The 13,077-nt window shown below is 41.9% G+C and overlaps 1 long non-coding RNA gene across 1 annotated transcript; it reads right to left on the bottom strand.

The window, feature by feature from the left end:
* Positions 1 to 4,270: 4,270 nt before the first annotated feature.
* On the bottom strand, positions 4,271 to 5,817 carry LOC143498997 (uncharacterized). The gene is made up of 3 exons (XR_013126033.1): positions 5,658 to 5,817; positions 4,707 to 5,139; positions 4,271 to 4,586 (listed from the first exon to the last, which is right to left on the bottom strand). It is a non-coding gene; the product is annotated as an uncharacterized LOC143498997 (long non-coding RNA).
* Positions 5,818 to 13,077: the final 7,260 nt, after the last annotated feature.

Here is a 13,077-nt window from a genome sequence, read left to right as displayed (position 1 = left end):
CCGTTAACGGCGTTAACGGCGGTCGTTAATTTGATACTCTTATCGGGCGATATAAAAATTATCGCCGTTAATCTATTTTTAAAGTTGAGTTGGGAACTGGGTCAAAATGGGTAAACAAACTAGGATGACTTTCAACTTGATAGTTTAGCTCGGCTGTATTCCTAACCAAATTGCACAGTAGGGGCGAGAACGAGTTTTTAAACCTGTGAATTACAAATCGTACATGTTTTTACATGGATGCAGCCACAAAGTCGCCAGGTTTGCTTCATGGAAAATTAATTTTTAGGAATGTAAAGTGTTACCGGAGCGGAGCTCGGAGCGGCTGTTTTCTGCATGGTCCTAGCGCTAGACTCGTCGCTATTTAAATATTTCTTTTTAACCGTTAAAACTACAGAGGACCAAAACTGACTTTTGAAAATTACGTCCGTGAGGTTAAATGTACTAAATGTTGGCTTACATTTCAAATATCATGTTTAGCTGAATAAACATGTTATTTAATGTACAGTATGTAGGCTTAAAAATTCACGTTTAACTGAATAAACCGTTGAACACGAGTAGCCTACATTTTATTGAGCATGTTTTTTTTTTCTTCAAGTCTCAAAGTAGAACAGCTTCCTCAAGCAGTCATTGATGCATTTTGGAAACAGGAGATGAGCCCCTGGTCTAATGCACCCTCTGTATTAAGAAACCCTATCTCAAAAACTGACTTTTAGTCATTACTTGGGTAGCACGCATATGAGCCATTTTAATATAGATTAATTTCAAGATTTCAGTGAGATTCATCTAGATTAAAAAAATTAATCAATGCCCACCCCTACAAACTATACATACATTTAGGTAGAAGTGTGTCTGTGTGGTAGTGTATGTACTCAAACTATGACAACATATACTAATACATACATAAGTATACATAGAAACTATACATACATGTAGGTATAAAGGTGTGTGTGTGTCTGTGTGTTTGTGCGAGAGAGACAAAAAAGAAGCCAAATATCAGTTTGTATGAGCATGTGTTAGTCACTGAGATATGGGTGGGTATGGCTAGGGAAGTGTTATTGTGAATGCTATAGGAAGGCCTGCTTGTGCCTGTGCCTGGCTAATAGACACAGAGTGATCCAGGTAGCCAGAGCAATGTTTACTTAGGGCACAGAGATGGGAGGGGGAATGTGGGTGAGAGAGCTGGATGGAAAAAGACCAAAATTCGAAAAAAGCCCCAAATATTGCAAAAAGATTTTTACGCTAGGAGGAGGTGGAAAAGTTAGACTATCGCATTGCCAAAATTCGGAAAAACTGGATGGAAAAGGGTTTTTCGCATAAACGATGATGTATCATGCCTCAAGTCATGTGGTTCTGTACATGATCGCGATGTAAAGATGGCAAATGCATACAAAAACAGTTCTGGAGAGACTTCTCCATGTATAGAAAAGAAAAAGAAAAAAATGTTTCAAAACCTCAACGTGCAAAAATGGGTAACTGCCAGATGGACGTAAAACCACTATTGTTTGGCGTCCTCTCACGTGATCTGAAGTTTATTCGCATAACTGTAATGAATAAAAACAAGGCTTAATTCGCATTTTTTTCTGCCGAAACTTGGAAATTGCGCATTATTTTTTCGAAAGGTTTGGATGGAAACCCGGCTAATGTTGGCTTACATTTCAAATATTATGTTTAGCTGACTAAACATGTTATCAACCCCTTTTAATGTACAGTAGGCTATAGGCTTACAAATTCATGTTTAACTGAATAAACCAGGGGTCGGCAACCTATGGCACAATCAGTGGCACGCGACACGGTGGACCAGCATCAGCAAAAAATGCCCCCCCCCTCCCACTGTAGGGTCCCCTTGTCTAGCTAAAGCCAGGTTCACACTACACGACTTTTCAGTCGTCAGGTTTTTTTGCCGTTCGTACTACACGACTGGTTGTGCTGTAATCGCGAGTCTCTCAGTTGTTGTGGCTTTCACACTACATGACTGATCGGCGACGCGGGCTCACGAATTACACGACTGGGGAATCGCCGACTCATCTGGCTGCCGTCCAAAAACACGAGAACACGAAAACGAAACACTCGCGAGAACCAGCAACACCACAAAGAAGATAAAAACAATGTACATGTACGCCACATTTTCGTTATTATTATTTATTTATTTTTTACCGTTTAACCACTCCATAGTCCCAAATTGCCAGAATTATTTCATCTCTCCGTTGCAGTGAACATAGATATAGTCAATCACACTATTTATCCAGTGCTGCCACAATAACTTAAACACAGTGTTGTAGTAAAGTTGTATGAAACTAGACGCTGCTGTTGACTCAGTCACCGACTGGGCTAGATATTAAACATGCTAGATATCTGCCGGTCGTCTGTGATGAGTCGGCGACCACTCGGCGAGCGTCCTTCAGCAGTTCACACTACACGACTGAGCGAGCGCCGAATGATCCCCGATTTGCCTCCGACCACAGTTTCTGTCGGCGATCTACAAAAACAGTCGGCGACTGAAAAACCAGCCTAAAATCGTGTAGTGTGAACCTGAACTTATTTCTCGCATATTAATGTTGATGGGCCCCCTAGCTAAATTCGCCTTGAGCCCCCAAATTGCTAAGTCCGCCACTGCACGCAGGACTTACTTTTACGTGGCATTGTGTGTCAAGGAACACTTAACACCGACACAGACTGCTAACAGATCACTCATGGAAGAACACACCACATAACCAAGTGAAGTCAACGACTATATTTACAGGACGCAGACTATTATGTACATACTAAAGCAAATACAGAAGGCAATACAGGAATACCGGAACTAAACACGAAACATAAGTAGCACAAACAGAAGCGAAGACCATAATACATACAATGCACTCTGAACTAAGAAACACTGAACACGTAGACTACTTAACCTAGACACGGACTCGCAGGACGATACACAGTTGACGTAGACATAAGGAAACGTGACTAAACTTAACCATATACAACACTGGCAAACGTAACGACTCTGAAACTAAATACCAAAAGACAAAACAGAAACACAACGAAGGGAAGCCTGAAGAAACTGAAACACACCTTACACACTAAACTTGAACGAAGGAAACACGGCAATCTTTAACATGGTGAACAAACTGAAAGCATAGCACGAGAAAGACATAGATTCCTAAATACAAACCGAAGTTTAAGCAAGACGTGAGCAAAACATACAAACAGAAGAAAGACAACATGAACATACAAACTGTAGTACTCGCTATGTTTAGATAGAAACGTACACCACATAAGTACCCAATTGACTTCAACATTGACCCACACTGAATACCCGGAACACAAAGAATAAATACAAACCCAACGAACACAAACAAGCGACAGCTGAACCCAATGACAAAAACAGAAGAAGGAGGAGCCAGGCATGACACAAAGCAAATCATTTTACTTGGGCTCATTGGTTTTTCTATTTCAAATCTGAAGATGATTAGTTTTTTCCATTTTCTATTATTTTTATTAATTCACGCTACTTTCTCTTGTACTATAGCGGTCCGTGTACCTTTGGTCATTGGATTTTCGTTTCAGAATCCATTATTGAAAAATGGGGAAACGGGGTGTTTCTCGTTTTTTGGTTTTTTATTGTTCATAGAAAACATGAGAAATAGCTTCGTTTTACAGTTTTAGAAATCGAACGGAAAATCAAATAAGAAATAAACAGAAATGGAAAAAACAAGTCGTATTTTACTTATCCTAAGTTGCTTCAACCGGAAGTAAACCTGCTGTGCACAGGTCGATGCCAGAGCCGTAGAAAGAGAGAGTTGCGACACTCTGTGATCTCGCCGCTCAGAGGTCACGTGGTTCATGGAGGACCGTATAGTTCCAATCAAACACGAACACTGAATGGTTTTAAACGGGAAAGACATCTGCGGTTACCGTATTTCTGGCAAATATTACAACATACAGGGTTGCCAACACGCATTTGACCGTTTTCACACGCTCTCACGCCACACTTCCGATATCTCACGACGAAAAAATATATCCAGTTTATTTACCTCAGAACCACAGATGTGATTCAATACGTTACTAGCTCGCTAGCTCTGGCGCCATCCACCGGCGATATAACACTTAATCTGCTTTATATCAACTTAATATTTATATCAACTTTCAATAAATATTTATTGATATAATTTTTATAGTATCTTTGAACAAAACTAGAGTTACAAATAGCCTGTTGAAGCAGCCTGCACTATTAAAGGTTCAGGCATAGATTTATTTAGTCCACAAAAACAACACTAAAAACACATTTAATACATAGATTTATTCTGTAGTCTACACTACAACACTAAAATAACATCATTAAATACATAAATTAATTCATTAGCCACATTACAACACTAAAATAACATTATTAAATACATAAATTAATTCATCCCTAACATTTTCATTTCACATCAAACTTCTACAGATATACTTCTACAGATACTTCTACAGATACAGGAATATTGGGGGAAGTGTTTGACATGCTTAAGCTGAAGGTAGATAGCCTAAATGAGATGGAGAAGGAATGTGTGCTGACTCTTGATGAGATGTCAATCACACCAAGCGTGGAACTGCACCTGGGAACAGGAAAGCTTTATGGGGATGTGACTTTACCTGGCCACACAGGAGAAGCAACGCATGCATGTGTTTTTATGTTGACAGGGAGCACAACACACTGGAAACAAGTAGTGGCTTACCACTACAGTGGTAACTCCACTGATGGGGCAGTTTATAAACCACTCATTTTAGACATACTTCACAGAGCAGACTCCATAGGGCTACATGTTATTAATATCACCACTGACATGGGCAGCCCTAATCGGGCAATGTGGAAGGCTTTCGGAGTGGACCATAATAAAACATCTATTCCACATCCAGCAAAACCAGACAGAAGGCTATACTTTATGCCAGATGTCCCACATCTAGTTAAGAACTTGAGAAGTGCCCTTGTCCGTGGACAGACGTTTACAATTCCTCCAGATATAGTGGAGAGGGAGAAGCTCTCTTCCTGTGAAGCTTTGATTGGCCCGTTGCAAGATTTGGTGGCTTTTCAAGAGGGGATGACACTAAAAAAGATCACATAAAACCACTCCACTGATGCTCCACTGGTCTGGTCATCACACCACTGGCCTAAAAAAAATATTTTAAATGTTATGACGGTAATGACAATCCTAAGCATCATACGTAATTAAATAAAAAAAAGTGTTACTAAATTGTGTTGAGATTATATATAGAGCTGTTGATTGTTGCATCCTGTATAAATAGTGGTCATCCATGTACAAGCAGCTGGTTTTATCACCTGTCACTGAAACACTAGCTAATTAATTAATCAACCAAAGAGTAACTTCATTACAATCCAACCATCTTTTCTACTTCAGATAGTTACCATTAATTACAATATGATCAAATCTATATAGGTATTACTGAATTTAACAATTATCCTAATGACTGAATACTCTGAGGCTAATGCACCGCTAAGCGATTCCTGCTTTTAATAGCATAGCTAATGCTAGCGAAGTGTAATTTAAGCTAACGGCATTTAAAATGCAGAAATAAACTAACAACAAGTGACCACTTAACTATAACAGTAATACTAATCACATATATGGAGGATTATATAGGAAACGATGAATAATTCATTAACTTACCAGAAAAACAGCCGCGGAAATGCTTCAAATATACGCAGTTCAATGCAGGAACTATAGCATGTTTGGAACTATTGGTCTCCCCATGGCACGTTTACTTCCGCATTCCTGAATTACAATAGGAGTCTATGGGAGTGTCGCAACTCTCTCTTTCTACGGCTCTGGTCGATGCGGTGGCTGTACAGTCCCCTATAGGGCGGAGTTGTATTTTATTTATCCTAATTTGAAATCCCTCATTGAAGTATCATTAAAAATGATAAAAACATGGAAACTCGGGCAGGAATGTTAAGAGGACAGAACAAATTATGAAAAAAAAATTGACACACTGGGAAATTTGTATGTTTCCACCTGTTAACATGAAAGTACAAATAAAAATAAACATCCTGATGATGACAATAATAATAAAAATAATTATAACAATAATAATAATACTTGTTGATATGTGTAACAATATAATAATAAGCTCTTGTATGTCTCGAATAAATTCCTTACTTTTTTTGTAATTGTATGTCTATAAAGGTCTAGTCTGTAGCTGTATATTTTTCTTTGAATAAGAAGAAAAAAAAAAACAATAAAAAGTACTTGTCACTTAATGTCACTATATGCAGGTCAGGGGGTATGACGCTAAAAACTACACCCATCTCCACAAAAAGTGACGCCACTGTGCAAAGGAGTTTGTACAGTTTTGCCGCCCAAAATAAACATTACAAGCTCCCAAAAATGACTTTGCAGCTTCACGCTGGTTTTATTTTAGACATGGCAGGGCATGTCCTCCATTGATATCAGTGATGTGCTTAGTTCTCAGTTTGGGGTCCAGAGAGGGATTTCGGCCAGGAGTGTCAGAAGGTTTTGCGTGGAACATGGATTTTTCCGTACAAGTCGACTATCAGATTCTCATTTGGAACTGGAGATGGCCAGAGCGATTAATGAGGATTGTGCAGTGGTGGACAGTAACTAAGTAAATGTAATTCGTTACTGTACTTAAGTAACATTTCCATGTATCTGTACTTTACTCAAGTACTTTTATTTGGTAAGACTTTATACTTTTACTTCACTACATTTCAAAGCGAAAATTTGTACTTTTCACTTCGTTACATTTACAGAAATATCTCGTTCCTTTTTCATTTTTAAATCAACGTTTAATAAAATACCGAAAGGTAAAAGTGTACCATGTCACAGACTATAACCAATCAGCGCTCAGTAAGAGATTAAGATTTGTACGCTAAATGGCTGTGGATCTGACATGGCTGCAACAGATGTCTTCCCCCAACACCCCTGGCCTTATTTAGCCGAAGTGTTTGTATTCCTCGAAAAGAATAATTATTCGTATTCCTCCTCTGCATTCCGAAGAACACATCGCTGTCATCATTTATGAACTCGCTGTCAAACTTGAAAAAACACATCGAAGTAAGTTCACCATTAGATTAGTAGGTTTATATACCCCGGTTAATTATATCACATTGAAGTACACTACATTTAACAGATGCTTTTATCCAAAGCAATGTGCTAGTACCCGAATTGCAATCTGTGGAGATGCTAAGCGCCAGTTTAACACAGGAGACTCCCACATCAAACGTTAAAGCCGGGGACACATACACGCGAATTTGGCCAAGCGAAGCGAACTTCGCAATTTATTCATATGAGGGAGGCGAAGGCAAGTAAATATGAGCGAAGCAAAATTATTAAAATTATTATTAAAATTATTATTATCAGGGTTGGGGGGCGGGGCGGCGGCATGTGTGTAAAATGTTGGCGGGGGTGGCGGCGAGTGTAAATTGTTGGACACAAATTAAGTATTATGTCGCGATCGATCGCCAGTGGTTGGCGCCACAGCGAACTAGTAACTCATTGAATCATAGATGTAGATCAGAGGTAAATAAACTAGATTTTTTTTCAGTGTGAGAAATCGGATGTATGTGAAGTGTAGTGCGAGTGAAAACGGTCTCTGGTAAAGACAGTCAATGCGTGTGTGTCTCACGCTCATTGCGTGAGAGTTGGCAATTCTGATTATTATTATATTAATTATTCGGCCAAGTTTAATATTATGAGTTCAGTTGGTTGGGCTGCACACAGTTCTAGTTCTAGGTCCTAGAGCTTCTAGCTTCCCTGTCCCGCCATGTGGTGGACAACGTAGAACCTGTTGGGAATTTTCTTCTCCGACCCAGACGGGCCCCAACACCGCCCCGATGAACCGACTGGTTTTTGACTGAGTGGTCCAAGCAAAGTCTCGACAACAAAAGTTCTTTTAAAATGATTTATATAGAATATTAATGAATGCAATATAATAGAAGTATTCGTGGTACAAACTCTTCAGTGCACTGGTGCTAGTTTCCTAGGAATCTACCTAACCCAAGTGGATCTCAGCAGTGTCCAAGCGAAAAGCCTCCCGTGCTGGGCGATGTCCTTTCTTTCATACTCTCTGTCCATAAGTTTCGAATTGTTAAGTTTCGATAACTCCCCAATCCTGGCTGCTCTCCATGGAAATTCACCTGCTCCTCTTCTCCCAGCCTGTGTGTCTGGTTATCTAAAAACTGCTTGCTACACATCCTGCACTGAATAGGCCCCTTCTGTTCTCCTCAAGGCCACTGAGGCCTCCTTACTCCTGCTTTCCCACAGTCTTCCTGAAAAACACTAAATTGACACATCAAGTTATTAGCCTTTAATTTTCTTTTTTCCAACATTCCCCCTTTTAGACCAAAACATTGGTCTAACTCTAGTCTAATACTAAAATCTATCTAGCCCAGTGCACTTATTAAAAGAAAGACAATCATAAAAATCCCTAAATGTGTATACATTCATAGTGTGACTATGTCAGTTAGTACAACGTCTATGTGTTCTTTTATGTGATTGGTGGGTTCTGGATCACTCCCCAGTCGTGGGCCGAGACCTTTCAGACTATTCGGAGATGCCCCCCTTCATCTCCCACGGTCTCGTGACTTGACGTTGTCCCCGAGACCCAGGTCCCGCCTGGTGGGAGATCACCTCGACCCGTTCTATTAATGTGCCCATGTGTCATGCATATTACTTTTAAGCTAGTGAATCAGCTTTCATGTGCTGTTGGTTGTGCTCTAATGTGTGGTGCGTCTTCATTCTTCATCAGTCGCTGTCGCTGCCAATACCTACAAAGCAAGCATAATTAATCAAAAACAACAAGTTTTTCACACAGAATCGTCTTCTTCAGATGATATGTCATCATCATCCTCCACCATCAGTGGCATGGTGTATGGTGGTGGGTTCTTTGCATCCCCCTTCCCCCCTTTTATTTGTTGGGAATTTTCTTCTCCGACCCAGACGGGCCCCAACACCGCCCCGATGAACCGACTGGTTTTTGACTGAGTGGTCCAAGCAAAGTCTCGACAACAAAAGTTCTTTTAAAATGATTTATATAGAATATTAATGAATGCAATATAATAGAAGTATTCGTGGTACAAACTCTTCAGTGCACTGGTGCTAGTTTCCTAGGAATCTACCTAACCCAAGTGGATCTCAGCAGTGTCCAAGCGAAAAGCCTCCCGTGCTGGGCGATGTCCTTTCTTTCATACTCTCTGTCCATAAGTTTCGAATTGTTAAGTTTCGATAACTCCCCAATCCTGGCTGCTCTCCATGGAAATTCACCTGCTCCTCTTCTCCCAGCCTGTGTGTCTGGTTATCTAAAAACTGCTTGCTACACATCCTGCACTGAATAGGCCCCTTCTGTTCTCCTCAAGGCCACTGAGGCCTCCTTACTCCTGCTTTCCCACAGTCTTCCTGAAAAACACTAAATTGACACATCAAGTTATTAGCCTTTAATTTTCTTTTTTCCAACATTCCCCCTTTTAGACCAAAACATTGGTCTAACTCTAGTCTAATACTAAAATCTATCTAGCCCAGTGCACTTATTAAAAGAAAGACAATCATAAAAATCCCTAAATGTGTATACATTCATAGTGTGACTATGTCAGTTAGTACAACGTCTATGTGTTCTTTTATGTGATTGGTGGGTTCTGGATCACTCCCCAGTCGTGGGCCGAGACCTTTCAGACTATTCGGAGATGCCCCCCTTCATCTCCCACGGTCTCGTGACTTGACGTTGTCCCCGAGACCCAGGTCCCGCCTGGTGGGAGATCACCTCGACCCGTTCTATTAATGTGCCCATGTGTCATGCATATTACTTTTAAGCTAGTGAATCAGCTTTCATGTGCTGTTGGTTGTGCTCTAATGTGTGGTGCGTCTTCATTCTTCATCAGTCGCTGTCGCTGCCAATACCTACAAAGCAAGCATAATTAATCAAAAACAACAAGTTTTTCACACAGAATCGTCTTCTTCAGATGATATGTCATCATCATCCTCCACCATCAGTGGCATGGTGTATGGTGGTGGGTTCTTTGCATCCCCCTTCTCAATCGCGGCTGTGATCAACCTTTGGGTGAGAGATCTGATACATGGTATACAACAACATCCACAAATAACAACAATTGCAATAAACACTGCTACTGACATAAACAAGGACATAATTAGTGCCTTCCATTTCCCAAACACCTTCGTGAACCACTCCTCCATGGGGTTACTGATACCTGAGGCCTCCTGCATCTCCTTAGATAAAGCCTTCAGTCCGTCCAGAGCTCTGGTCACCGACCCGTCCGGTGCGGTGTTATTGGGAATGAAGGTACAACAGTTGTCGCCAAACATGAAACATACACCCCCTTTTTCCGCCAGGAGCATATCTAGAGCCATTCTGTTTTGTACGGCCATCAGTGAGGTAGCTCTCAGTTGTTCGCTCAGCCCCTCTATTGCGTCTCTCGTTAGGTTGGTTAATCTCAGCACATTGTAATGGACAAAGTTGATCCTATCTACATTCTTGTTCGGTGTTACTGGAAACAAGGCTGATATAATTGGAATGTTCTCAAAGCCCGTAGCTATTTGATCAACTAGCTTGTATTCATTGGGAACCCCCCGAGGCACTCCTATGGAGTCAATGTATGTTGGTGACCCTATGGACAAATCAAAGGCATCACGCTTCTTTCTCCCTTGGGCTATAGCAGGCTGCGGTGTGATTTCCCTCAGCCCTATCATTGTTATTGGTGTGATTAGTCTAACCATAGCACAGATTGCTTTAGCTCTTCCTGGTATTAATGCCAACAGAGTGTGTCCTCCGCAGTACCACCAGATCCCTGCCCGGGCTACTCTCCCTATCCCCGGGACCTTCGTTGTGGCGTTACACCAATCTGGTTCAATTTCTCCCACACTCATGATTGCGTCTTTCTCGGTCAAGTTAAAACATTGGTACTGTCCTTTAAGTTTTACTGGCACGAAAGGAGCGTTACCTCCTTCCAAATTTTTGACGTACGGAAAAATACTGTCCAGGCTGGAACAATTTGAGGTCGTAATACTTTTCACCTTAGTTAAATTCAACATACACTGATATCCTACTGGATCTGTTTCAGGATTCAGTGGGGCTGGTGAGGTCATTAACGCGGGTCGGGCCGCTGCGCAGGCCACACAACCTTCTAACCCATTTTCTCTACTGTTTTGTTCTAGCCATGACAACCACAAATTCGAGCCGCTGTAACCGGTTGCTAATTCTATTAACTGCTGGGACGATAATTTAGTGAAATCTGTGGTTAGAGTGAACTTATCTGCTGAATCCTCCACCTCTTTTATTTTTGCCTCAGGTTTTGCTGGGCTGAGTGGCTTGGGTTTGGCTAAATAGCTGAGTTTAATTATTCCCCATATGTCACGTCCTGATTGTTCCACCCCCAGGGTGAAGTACAACGGTCTGTTATTACCCCATATCTGCCCATTCCATTTGACAGAAAAAGTTACTGGATTTTGGGACACGTGATAGTCTCGCTGAAACGACACATCGACCCACCATTTGCTCAAAGAGGTCGTGGACGGGTTACCTTTCTTATCTCCTAATGTCGGTTTCCATCTCCCCGAGTACTTTATCACTGACCCCCAACCAGGACACCAGTCTGCACTATAGAAACTCCCCCTTCCATGACAGCCCGCATTAACTTGATTGGTCCAACATATGTACAAATCACATCCTCTGTATGAGGCATTGGCTCCCCCGCAGTCCACTACCTCACATAAGTCAAAAGTCCAGCTCGAGGCTGTACCATCTCTATAACTCAATTCCACACCTCCGTATGTCCGTACACACCGGTCCTTGGACTGTCCTACTGGCCTGGTTCCAGCTCCTCTTGGTTTTCTTACCTTAAAGTCTATTTTCTCTGGTTTGGTCGTGTTTACTAGCGGGTTAGGGCTGTGGATCTCATCGGGCCTCACCTCTTTGCAGGCAGTGTGATTGTCGTCCCACCGACACAAAGTTACGTTCACGTTATTGGGTTGTTTCTGATTTCCTACACTAAATATCACCACCGCTCCTATTATCACCGCGGCTAGAAATGTCCCCCCCCCATAGCCAAGTCCATGTTCTCAAAGTTAATCTCCCTACTCTAACATATTGTTGGTACTGAGCCTCATCTGGACGTCCGACACGTCCCGACAACATGTCTCTTATTTCCCACAGTTCCATCCTAGGATGGAAGATGGTGCACCACCACCTTGGTACCGGTTGGTTTAAGTAAAGTTTTAATGATTGGTTTCACAGTCCTCCAGTCTAATCCGTCTAGTCCACAACCCAGCTTCGGTATGGCTAGAGTGTTAATGTTCAATGATATTAACAATGTGGCCAGGTGTTGTATGCTTGAAATCAGATCTCCTAATTCTGGCTTCTCCCTGTAGTATCTTTTGGTCACTAAATGAAATATAATGTGTGTCTGTGTGGTTTGTGTGGCACACTTGCCTATGGGCACCTTGGCTATACCTGTAGTGCCAAACGCTTGTCTGATCTGCAGAGCCACTCCAGCTCCCAGGTTCAGGTCCGCGCTCACACAGTGTGCTATAGCCTCACAGTCAGTCTCCAACAGGTCTCCTTCACCTTCCTCCCACCAGTCCTCGGCTGTGATGTATTCTCTGTAAAAAGCTACACTGGGGTCGGTACTCACCACCAACTCCTTCCCTGGGGCTTCTCCTGTCTCCTCCAGGTGTGTCTTGATCTCTCCTGTGGTTCTTGTTGGTTCTTTTGCTGCAACACAGTGTGAAATGTGGTACCAGGTCTTACCTTTGTCTTTCCTCACTTTCACTGAGTGCTCGTTGGCACCTTCGACCTCCCACGGGCCTGTCCACCGTGGCTCGTTCCACTTCCTCTTGTGCACCTTGATCCTTACCCAATCCCCTGGCTTCACCTTCACCTTGGGTGATTCCAGGTCTTCTTCTCCTTTTTCCTGTTGAACAGACTTATTGATTTCACAAAGCAACTTGGTTAATTCTCTCATGTACTCTGACATCTCCTGTTCCTGGATTTCCAAAGCTGGTCCCTCAATCCTTGGTCGAGGGCACCCTGGCATGGGTCGTCCTGTCATGAGCTGGTGTGGTG

This window comes from Brachyhypopomus gauderio, unplaced genomic scaffold, assembly GCF_052324685.1.
Source record: "Brachyhypopomus gauderio isolate BG-103 unplaced genomic scaffold, BGAUD_0.2 sc128, whole genome shotgun sequence".
Lineage (NCBI taxonomy): Eukaryota > Metazoa > Chordata > Actinopteri > Gymnotiformes > Hypopomidae > Brachyhypopomus > Brachyhypopomus gauderio.
This window is presented reverse-complemented; position numbering and strand designations above follow the sequence as displayed.